Source organism: Ornithodoros turicata, chromosome 6 (assembly GCF_037126465.1).
Source record: "Ornithodoros turicata isolate Travis chromosome 6, ASM3712646v1, whole genome shotgun sequence".
Lineage (NCBI taxonomy): Eukaryota > Metazoa > Arthropoda > Arachnida > Ixodida > Argasidae > Ornithodoros > Ornithodoros turicata.
The window spans coordinates 56,789,089-56,800,555 of NC_088206.1; the positions used below are offsets into that span (position 1 = coordinate 56,789,089).

An 11,467-nucleotide genomic window follows, 5' to 3' on the forward strand; every position below is an offset into this window, starting at 1 on the left:
CTCTGCTCATAGGCGAACTTGCTATGTGTTATGTACATATACATTTTTTATCGGTTTCTTCTTTGAAGGAGAACGCGCGTTCATACTGACGTAAGCCCCAGTGATGTACCTCTCTTTGATTGTTTCTATTGCCTGTCCCTGTGCACTCTCTCCAGGGCCTTCCAGTGGCGGTTCCAGCCATTTTGAGGGATGAAAGGTGAGGTTAAGGTGAGAAGACGGCGAGAGAATGTTACTTGATTTAATAATAGTATAATAAATAATATTTACTCTTACTTCGTAGTGATTTAAGATTTCTGCTTTAGAGGTTGAAGGGATGTGTTGAAGGCATGAATGTATTACTATACAGGACTGCTAGTTCTATGTGTCGTTATACACGGTGTTATATCTAGCAGTATTTCATAGTAATCGCTTTTAGCGTCATGTTTTGTTTTCCTTGGGTGATTATTGTGAAGTCATAACGTTTATTTTGTACACTGGCAAAAGCAATCTAGCGCAATGCAACAACGACAAACTACACACAGCTGGGAATGACAAGGCTCGTACGGAAACTTCTCCCCGTTCTTTCATTTACAAGGGTACTTTAGACAACAACAACTTTATTAGGAGATGATGAGATGGGGAGTTTCATCGCCAAGGGCAATATTCTACCCCATTGCTGGTGGTGATGTGGGGAATAGAATAATGAGCCCCTTCACAATAAGGATCCAAGTCCCATGGTACCCAGGAAGGTGAAGAGAGCTTTGAGGACACCCTTACGAAAATGTCAGATCTGGTTTTTATCTGGCCTGATCAAAATTACCAGATCTGGTTCGGATCAGGAATTGGGTCATTTCCAGATCTGGTATCCTAATCAGGCCAGATCTGTTTTGTGTGGGCCTGCATAACACTTCCAGATCTGATAATCTTATCTGGACAGATCTGTTTGAATATGACCTGAATAACATTTCCAGATCTGGGAACGTCATCAGGCCAGGGGGCTTAATCGCTTCATCGTCGTTACGGTCGTTACAAGCTAACGAGTGGCGGGAGATTCAAAAAGGTGTGCACGTGACACATTGCGCGTGACGTATACCACGACCTTCACGTATCGCGCGAAGAGCGCTGTGCACGTGTTTTATCACGTGCCCACCTTTTTAAATTTCCCGCCCGCCTTTTTGAATTTCCCGCCACTCGTTAGCTTGTAACGACTGTGACGACGAAGAAGCGATTAAGCCCCCAGGTCTGTTTCCTTCGACATCTGGCCACAAATAAAAGAATTCACTGTCGGAATCATGTTATTGTCTGGAATTTCTTCACGACAGAAATGTACTTGCGGGATTACCCATGCTGGGATAGTATTCATGCCAAGTCTTCGTGCCCCTTAATTGCATAACTGTAACTGCTAGTAGTCTGTTTTAGGGACTGCGTGTGCTGTATAAAAGATATATACATTTATACATGCAAATATTATGAAAATAAGTATTTTATTAAAATGACTAGAAGTGCTTACATGTAGATAGGTTTTTCATCAGTTCGGCAAACTTAGTGTCTTTTGCTGTAAAACGACTGTTACCCGTAGAAGAACGATTGTTTACGCATGATGACACAGCATTCAAGGTAGCTCACGTTATACAAGTTACCACGAAAGGTTCACAGTTGGAAATCATCGATGTGCCACATGACCTAAAGAAATGTATAAGGGTTCTGGGCTATGTCTGCTTGTCTCCCAATTTCACGGAAGTAAATTTGTAGCGATTGAGTTACAAATGTCTAAAGGCTTTTACAGCGCAGTGGCGTTACCGCTTGAGATCTAGAACATATTCTTCTCCATTGCCCACACTATCAACCTTCCCGAACCGTACTCTCCGGATCCCTTAACGAGCTGGACTCTCGCCCCCTCTCCCTCACGAAATTGCTTGGTCCCTGGCGACATCCAGCCTACCAACGCTCTGCCCTCAAAGCTCTCTTCGCCTTCCTGGGTACCATAGGACTTGGATCCTTATTGTGAAGGAGCTCATTATTTTATTCCCCGCATCACCACCAGCAATGGGGTAGAATATTGCCCCTGGCAATGAAACTCCCCATCTCATCATCTCCTAATAAAGTTGTTGTTGTTGTCCTACCCTTGTACCCTTGTAAATGAAAAAACGGAGAGAAGTTTCAGTACGAGCCTTGTCATTCCCAGCTGTGTGTAGTTTGTCGTTATTACATTGTGCTAGATTGCTTTTGCCAGTGTACAAAATAAACGTTATGATTTTACAATGCTGTGTGTTCTTTTACTAGCAGGTTGGAGCGCGGGGCTGGGCTGCTACATTTTGGAAATGTTGCAAATTCTCCTTTACAGTAAAACCGACTTTAGAAAATTATTCGGTTAAATCATTGTAACATTCATTCGAAGTACTACATTAAAGATCCCACAACAAGCGTTAATTGCAGTCAACTGGAGAGTCGACTACACTAAGGTTTTAACATTTTAATGTATTTTAAGGTTTTCAAATTGAAAATACGTTCCGCATGGTGCCTTCCGTACTCAAGTCTGATTGTACTGACTCACTCTGACCGAGATCTGGCACGTGTTGGCTAAAGCCCGACAAAGTCGGATTTCCCATGATCTGATCCGTGCACGGTCTGATCTTGGCTTGAATCCGGGCATTTCGTACGTCCGGCAGGTGTCGGCTAAAGCCGGATAGAGTCGGATTTCCTATGATCTGACCCTAACCCGGCCTGACTTGTCTGGTATCCGGACATTTCGTAGGTCCGGCACGTGTCGGTTAAAGCCGGATATAGTCGGATTTGCCATGAACGCATCCAAATCAGATCTGATCTGGCCTGCATTCGGGCTCGTGTCTGGCTCATCCGGAATTTTCGTACGTGTATCCAATGGACTCGCTCAGTGTCGATGAGCAGAGCGTGCTCTACAAAGCTTCCCGCTGTACGTTTAAAAAGCTCGAAAGCACGTTAAGCACGTACGTTGATATATCCACGGCTGAATTTTGCAAGTGAGCCGAAACCGAAACCGCGCGCATGAGGAGCGCAATGAGGACAGCGCTCATTCCACGTCAGAGGCTCACGTGCTTTGGAGCGTTAGAGACGATTGGAGTAGGTGACTACTATCCGGATCAACCACGTTGTGTCTCAAATAAGCCGCCGACGGCAGAGGTCATATCTTCATCAAGTCCGGTTTTGCTCCTTCCGGCTACGTCCGTTTCACGTCTGTCTCATTTGTATACTAAAATTCGGCGATAGCTATTCCAACGAACTTGCTCGTCCCAGGAATTTCAAAAAATAGAATGGCTATCAACGAGGATTGTATCCCATTCTGCCGTCTAACCTTTGCTTGATTGCCCCTAATTGGATAGTTAATTAATGCATTTTAGGTAATTAGAGATATAGTAGTTTCATGCTCAGAGGATGACCGCCTGACCTCACCCGCAAAAACGTCATCTATGCTGCTCTCAGAGCAAGTATAGCGCCTGTGGCGATGGAACACCTTAAAGGGGCCGTAAACAGGCCACCAAACATTTCCGAAATAATGATACCACATGAAAGAACGCATCTCATAATACCCAAATATACATTTCGTTCGGCTCGTGCCAGCTCATTAACCCGTATAACTGCTTTCAAAGATGAGTAACCAGGAGCCTCTCTCCACAACGCATACGTCACATGGCTACGTAGCGTTTTACCGTCCAATCGGGCGGCGCAGCTGCGCACATGACGTTTCAAATTACCAGCCAATAAACATACTTCGTTATCAGCGGTGAGTCGGAGCGCTCAGTTTGTTTGTGTGAAACGACGTTTTGCGCTCCGTGGTTCAACGACATGACATCTTCAGCATATACGGCTGGCGCAAACGTCAACAGCTGGGCTGCTATCACATGACGCGATTCGAACCCGGGTTCCTCCCAGTCACGACGTGACATGGCCGGCACGCTATCCACTGTACCACGCGAGCTGGTGACGCGATGCCGCGTGGATCAAATCAAAGTACGGCAGCCCAGTTGTCGGAACCATTCGAAGATGACGAAGATGTTCCATCGCGCACCTGCCTAAGATTCCGGAACTGTAGTCCGGGATATTCATTCGCGCAGGTGGTGTGCTGCGTGCTACTGCCCAGAAAACGTAGTGCGCGTATGATACCTAAATTAAACGCATTTCTTTCTCAGTTTGAGGCTGTAACTGTTTAGATTTTGAATAGAAGAGGATTCACGCTCATCTAGTCCAATTCCGCATTTGAAATAAAATCATACGTGGAACACTCAATCGTAATTGGTGGGGAAAGCGCTACGTCAAAATGACGTAAAGTTAGAGCGCGGGGCGGAGCTAAAATGCGAAAGAGCGCAGTGAATATTTCATCCGTATGCAAGATCCTTTTGTTTTTGAGCGTTAGTAATTGCAAGGAGTTTTCACTGACTAAGTTCCAATAATATAACACAAAGAAATTTGCACCTTTTGTACCTGTTTACGGCCCCTTTAATCATCATCGTCATCACCATCGAAATGAAGTAGTAGATTGTTTAGGGAATAAGACCTGGTCTCCGAGGATTTCATTCGTTGCCACATCCATGTCACCCTCTGCGCCCAATGTGTAGCAAGAGCAATCGAATCCAATTCATCCCATTAGTTCCCGTGGCACACACGCGGCCCGACAGGGAAAACATCATTCTGGCCGCTTTACATTTAGCTGAAGAGGCAGACGTAAGACATCATCAGGGCCATTTCTGCTTTGCGGCTAATCCAACTTGATCTTGCAGAGCAAACACCCTGTGCAACCCGTTTCGTCATTACACTGACGGACGGTGGGAGACATAGCACACTGCGAGGAAGAGTTGCTTGCAAGTGATGGGTATAGCAGCTCCTAAGTGCACGGGGATGGGTGGTAATGAAGACGGGTTTTTGCGCCATTTTCGCGCAAAGGGGGAGATTATGTGCGAGCTCTGATTTTTGTTCCTTTGCTATAGCGTGTCTGGGTGAGTTTGCCCGACGTGAGTTTGGCAGACCGGAGATGTGTGTGTTGGCAAGTGCATATTTGGGGCTTGTGAGTGAGTGAGCGGGATTCCGTGTGGGATGCCTTTATGGGTTGCACCTTTATTGCGTGAAGAGTATACGCTGATGCGTGTGCTGAATGCATCCAGGAATATGTCATCATACGGGAACGTGCTACTTAGAATTTTATTTTTTTATAATACGAATAAAATGTACTTAACCAAGGGCCTCACTGCGGCGAGTGAATAGCAACTTTATTGCTGCAGATATAGCCAAAACTGAAAAAGAAAGAAAACGCGACTCAATGATGAACAAAGTACGAGGAGGCAGGCGAGCTGGTTTGAAATCGACGAAGGCAGCATCCCTTTTCATGTACCCTGCCATTCTGACCATTGCCCCTTGTGCCGAATTTTGAGTGAATTCGATGTGATGTCTTTAAAGTCTGATCTTCCTTTTTTTTTTTTTTGTAAGACCTGGGATGCATTCAACTCTAGTCTTCTTAAGCACTTTGGTTTTGCCAGCACTACTGTGTAGTTTGTAACTGTGTTGTTCGTTCTCATTTTGTGCACCATTACCCAGACTCACCCTACTCTTGAACTGCCCACAGCATACCGGTAGATGCACCGCGTCCTCCGACGTACCGCAAGCCCGGCGTACCAGTGACTCCTATCTTCTGCTGCTAGAGGAACATCGAGCTGCGGACGATGTATTACTGATTACAGGACAGAGTTTGGGATCCATTCGTGCGAGGAACAAAGTCTATATTTCAGCACTCAGCCACATATTCTTAGCGAGCGTGTCGCGTTCGCGGTGCATCTGACCTGCGGGCAGCCTGTTCAGCCTGTTTGTCTCCACTGTTCCTAATGACCCATTGTAGCCCAGCATGCCCTTTTACCGCAGCTGAACGAAACACCATTAAACAACATTAATGACGTTGGTCACCATGGGTTCTTGACCAGCTCTCGTCGCAGCGTCAAGTCCTTTGAAGACAGACTTAGAGTCCGAGGTGCAACGTCTCCATGTTTTTCTTTTACATATCTAATCTTATGGTGCCAGAAAATCACCCATGAGGATGGAGTTGATAGTGATGCGCAGGGACGGATCGAGGATTTTTCTGATGAGCCATGGACAGCATGCTATAGACACGCGATCTAGGGTCAATTAAACATTTATGTGAATACAAAAATTGAGGAGGGGGTCAGGACATTCGGACCCCCCTCTAGATCCGCCCCAGGCTGGAGGAGGCGTCTTCGATGACGTTGCCGTTGAAGACGTCCTGTGCACGGAACAGACAGATCGCACGATGTTCCCCTGTAGACAGAATGACAAACCCACACGCTGGGCAACAACGGCAACAATAATAAAGAAATTATGAATGACGATGTCATATGGGGTTACCCCGTTGGGCAAACATGTGAAGTTGATGCATATCTGCAAACGTCTGTTGCGTGTTGGACTGATCTGCCGATATACCCGGCGCGCGTTGCGTAACAAGAGGCCTTGGGACAGTTTTCATTGGCGCGAGACCAGGAATTTCTGCTGGAGATAATAGGTTACGTCTGCGATCAAGGAGAGAGGGGGGGGGGGGGGAGTGGAGAAACTGTAGGTAGAGTTTAGAAAAAAGTCTTCCCTGGAACAACACTGCAAAGGACACTGCCCCGAAGACCGTTTTATAGGCCGCGCATTCAAAGACACGAGGTACGTAGAGGCTTTTGAATCGCGGGATTTCCTGAAAGTATGGATTCAGAGGGTGCCGTGCGACACATTACGGGATCGAATACGTATTGGACGGTCAAAAGGGTGTGTCGTGTCAAGCGTCGTCGGGCAAGTGTAATGCGTGTGTGTTTCAATCAGTTGTAGAGCTGCCCCCCCCCCCCCCGAGACGCACGATATCCCCCCCCCCCCCCGAGATCGTGTCACTTCCCTACGCCGGGCTGACGAGTCCCAAGTAGGACGAAACAGCTGTACTCGGCTGGGAGTGCACGATCAAATTGTAAACATATGCTCGACGTGCAGCCATAGAGCATTAACTATTTTTCCTCTGTATACGTACTTGCTGGCTTGCACTGCGGCCTCCACAGGTGGCGCTGTAACCGTGGAACCTTGACGTCTCGATGAGACGCACTGTTAGTGCCGACCCAAGATCGTGTCACTTCCCTACGCCGGGCTGACGAGTCCCAAGTAGGACGAAACAGCTGTACTCGACTGGGAGTGCACGATCGAATTGTAAACATGTGCCCGACGTGCAGCCATAGAGCATTAGCTATTTTTCCTCTGTGTGTATATATATATATATCCCTCTTTGAAGCTTGATACCCCCCCCCCCCCCCCATGAGGTCGATTTCTGGCGAACATACTGATCACTCTCACATCATAGCTTAGCTTTAGCTGACTAGCATCGTGGTGGTGGTGGCGCTAATGAAAGAACTCACCGTCGTCGGCCTCAGAGAGGTGGGCAACGTCACGACTAATGCTCTGGGGGAATGTGCGTCCTGGGCCGACTTCTAAGGGAACTGTGTCGACATATGTCTAACAGCGTCTGAGAAAACCCAGGAAAAACCCCAGACAGCGCAGCCGGCACCTGGATTCGAACCCGGGTACCTCCCAGTCTAGACGCGACATGGCCAGCACAGCACGCTAACCACTTAGCCACGCGAGGTGGTCAAGACTAGCATCGTTGAGCGTGGTTGACAGAACAAGGCAGTTCACCTACCAGTAGTCCTGTTAGAGCTCACATCCACGTGGCTTATCTAATGGCTTGGCCTTTGGCTGCTCACTAAATCCTCTTCGCCGCTTCTCGCATCGCCTTTCTGCAACATCAGCCAACGTTTTCACAATGAGACAATACCACTTACACACACACGCCGAAAGATCCCCATCATCTTCGCTTGGGTGCATCGGGCACACCGTTCCCACGCAACGGCCCAATGCTGAGACAAGACAAGAGTCTGTCTTTTTCGTCGAGCAATAACACATCACACAGATCAGACAGAATTACAATGCCCTTTTCAGCAGCGTGACTAAATCAACCTCTCACACAGATTCAATGAACGCAGAAGGGCAGCAAATATACAGAAACAACTCTGGTTGGAAGCCACGTATGTAGCCGAACTGCAGGAGAGCCCGTTACGGCTGCACGGGAGCACCTAGATTAGGTTGCTAATACATGACGTGGCTATTGAGAAGAGATTTTCTATTTCTATCTAGCTATTGAGAAGAGAGGAGAGCGGAAAGGTCGAGCCAGCTGCGTGGACTTCTGTTGAGTTTCTCAGGCCGTGTGTCGTGAGAACCAAGGTAGAAGGCACTGAAACGATGATAACGATTTATACAACAACAACAACAGCTGTTTATACACTGATCTTGCTTCTGATGATTGGTATTCCTATCTGCTGTTTTGTTTTGCAGCCCTAAAACTGTAACAAATACTTCACTAACACAACGCGTGGCATAGAAAGAATCTTCTGCACAGTGTTTTTGTTGTTACCGTTTGTATTTACGCCAAATCTAGTTATAGTTATTTAGAATGCAAGCTATTCAATAACTTTCTCAATAAATGGTTCGTTTAATACAGTGGATACAAATAAATGTCGAGGGTACATAATAGCGTGTTCTTACTTACTGACGGTACAACCGCTCCCATTTGCTGTCAGACAACAACAGCAACAACAACAACAAATAAATCGTCACTATATGACCTGGGGTGATTCACCACTGAAGAGCAGTACACTGCCCCATTACACGCGAAACATTAGATGTGAGATATGAGAATAAAGTTACTGAAGTTGCTGGTCAGAGAAAGCAATGGTAGTAATTGAAACATGTCGACAAGTCAATCACGAAGCAAACTACGTAAATCCGTAAGGGAATTAAACCCCAACCGCAGCGTTTTATAAATAGTCCAGAAGTTCGTGGCTTTATCGTGATGACTATTGCGTGCAATGCATCTTATTCCCCGTAAGGATTCGCTCGTCGTCACAGATATATCATGCATAACCAGTGTTGTACATTGCGGCGCTACTAGTAGCGCCGCTACCATATTCGCTACTTTCTTCAGTAGCGGAGTAGCGACCGCGCTACATTTTAAATTGGTAACGGAAAAAGTATTTCCGCTACAAATACGGGTAGCGGCGGACTCTTTCTCCGCTACCGTTACCGCTACTCTTAATAATATGGAAGACGTGCAACCAAAGATGGGGGGGGGGGGGGGTACATACATGGATACATTTTTTGAGTATTTAAATATAAATACAAAATACATTGTTGAAATAGGTATTTAAATACTCTTCATAAATACTTAACAATATGAGTATTTAAATACCGTAACTACTACCATAAATACTGTGAGGCAGATGTCATCTGGAATTACAGAAATAACGGTGATGATAACAACAAATCAGCGAGGAACAATAACATTTAGTTGTTAGATTATCATGGTGATTTTAATATTAGAAGTCTCTCGAAGATTGCATCTTTTAGGCATGTGCTGTTCAGCCGTACAATGAGATTCACAATGGAGAACAGCATCTCCACAGGTTCCGATGAATAAATGCTTGTATTAAATTTGACGAAGATGCTTCGTACAACAAGGTAATCGGATTGTCGCAACGGTTGTCGCAACGGTTGTCCGCAAAAGCAGTGAAAAACTCGCCACCTAAAATGGTTTGTCGCATGCGCACGCTAGCGCAAACACGGCATTACTGGGCCACAAACTCGCCCTTCTTCCCGAAAGGTCAAATGCGGGGCAACTTTAGGACATGAATCAGTATATTCTGTATCTAGGAGTATTTATAAAGTATTCACAAGAATAAATACCCGAAAATTTGTATTTAAATATAATTATAAATATATTTTTCAAAACTGTATTTAACTACGAACAAATGCATGTATTTATATTTTAAATAGTATTTTAATTAAAATGTATTTACATACTGCTCATCCCTGCGTGGAACACAGAAAAAGAGTGAGATAAGGATGAAGAAGAATTCCTTCTTGTTATTTCTTTTTCTTTACTTCTGGTCAGTTACTTCTTAATCATGCAGACTGATGTGACAATATTCCTCAATTTCACTAACTTTCATAAGCTAAGCGTAATTCAATAGTCATGAATATAATTTGGGTTATTCTGTCCGTTTTCTTACTTTTTAGCTCACACTTGCGAAACACAAACACGTATGTATAGCATACTGCATAATATTTGCTAGGTAGTTTCCGTCATACAATCAGTTGCAAAACTAGTGCGACCGTGTTGATAGCACATTTCAAACTGTGTTTTGCAGCTTTACTGTTCGGAGCAGATAAACAAAGTGTCGTTTCTTTTGGAACAGGGAATACCGCAAACACAATGAGATATCGCTATAAGTCATTTATTGCATTCGAAATGTACCGCCAACTTTGGTTTAAGGTGTTGTGCCCCAAGTGAAGCATTTCTGGCGAGATAGAATTACCTAAACTTACACAGATTGCCGAACGCGGTCTAGTTATTTTCTCGCATTCCATGCGCTACACTGTAGGTATATGAGCCACACAAAATGAATAAGTAATACTATTCAGGAGTCTGCATGTGTATGCCAAAATGCTTATCAATGATCTTTGCACACTTGCTTGGTGGGGCTAAATAGGATTGTTGACAGCGTTTGACATGCTCAGGGAAAAGCTACATGATTTTTTGCTTCTAAATCTTTCATTACGGAGGTAATCTCACACGGGTAGACCCTTCCTGAGGAACTCATGTTCCCGAAAAAAGCGTATTCAACGTAGATTTTCGTATAGTCAAGCGCCTTGTAAGAGAAGCCGTCGTGCGGAAGGGAAACTGGGGCTAGGCAACAACATTAAGTCGTAATTCCCGTGAGACCTAAGTTTTGGTGCATTATGCCCACCGCCCTACGTTGGCTCTGCCGAGAGCAAACATTATGCCATTCGTTTGATCCCTTCACCTTATTAGTCACTTATTGATGGCTCGACGAGTGGTCGTTTATGATGGCAGTTGAGCCACTTGGTCACAGGGAAAACGTAAGTAGCGGCATAGTATTTACGTCACTTTTACTTGATAGCGGTAGCGGTATCGCGTTACTTTTTCAAATTTGTAGCGACGCTAGTATTGCGCTACTTTTCTGTGGAGTAGCGGGTAGTGGTATTTCGTTACTTATTTTTGGTTGAGGGTACAACACTGTGCATAACGGAAAGAGAACCTATACAACAAACACATGTAGCTATGTAGGTTAATTGTGATGATGACTGAGAAAATTTGGTATTATGTACGTCTCTGTGTTTCCTTTTCTACATCTATTTGCCGTTGATTTGTCTAACTATCCCAGGAATTTAATTTAGTGGGAATTTAATAGAGAATTTGCCTAATAAATCTTAAGTACATATGTGAAAACGATGAATGGCGTCCTGCGAAGTTACATGTTAAAGACAATAGGAAATATGCAACACATTGGTTGTCACGGTATTCGGTAGACGAACTGTAATATTACTCGCTATGGCTCAATCCAGCTCCCGT

The 11,467-nt window shown here is 45.0% G+C and overlaps 1 long non-coding RNA gene across 1 annotated transcript; it reads left to right on the forward strand.

The window, feature by feature from the left end:
- The first annotated feature begins 4,506 nt into the window (after positions 1 to 4,506).
- On the forward strand, positions 4,507 to 5,870 carry LOC135398094 (uncharacterized). The gene is made up of 3 exons (XR_010423992.1): positions 4,507 to 4,677; positions 4,734 to 4,825; positions 5,573 to 5,870. It is a non-coding gene; the product is annotated as an uncharacterized LOC135398094 (long non-coding RNA).
- Positions 5,871 to 11,467: the final 5,597 nt, after the last annotated feature.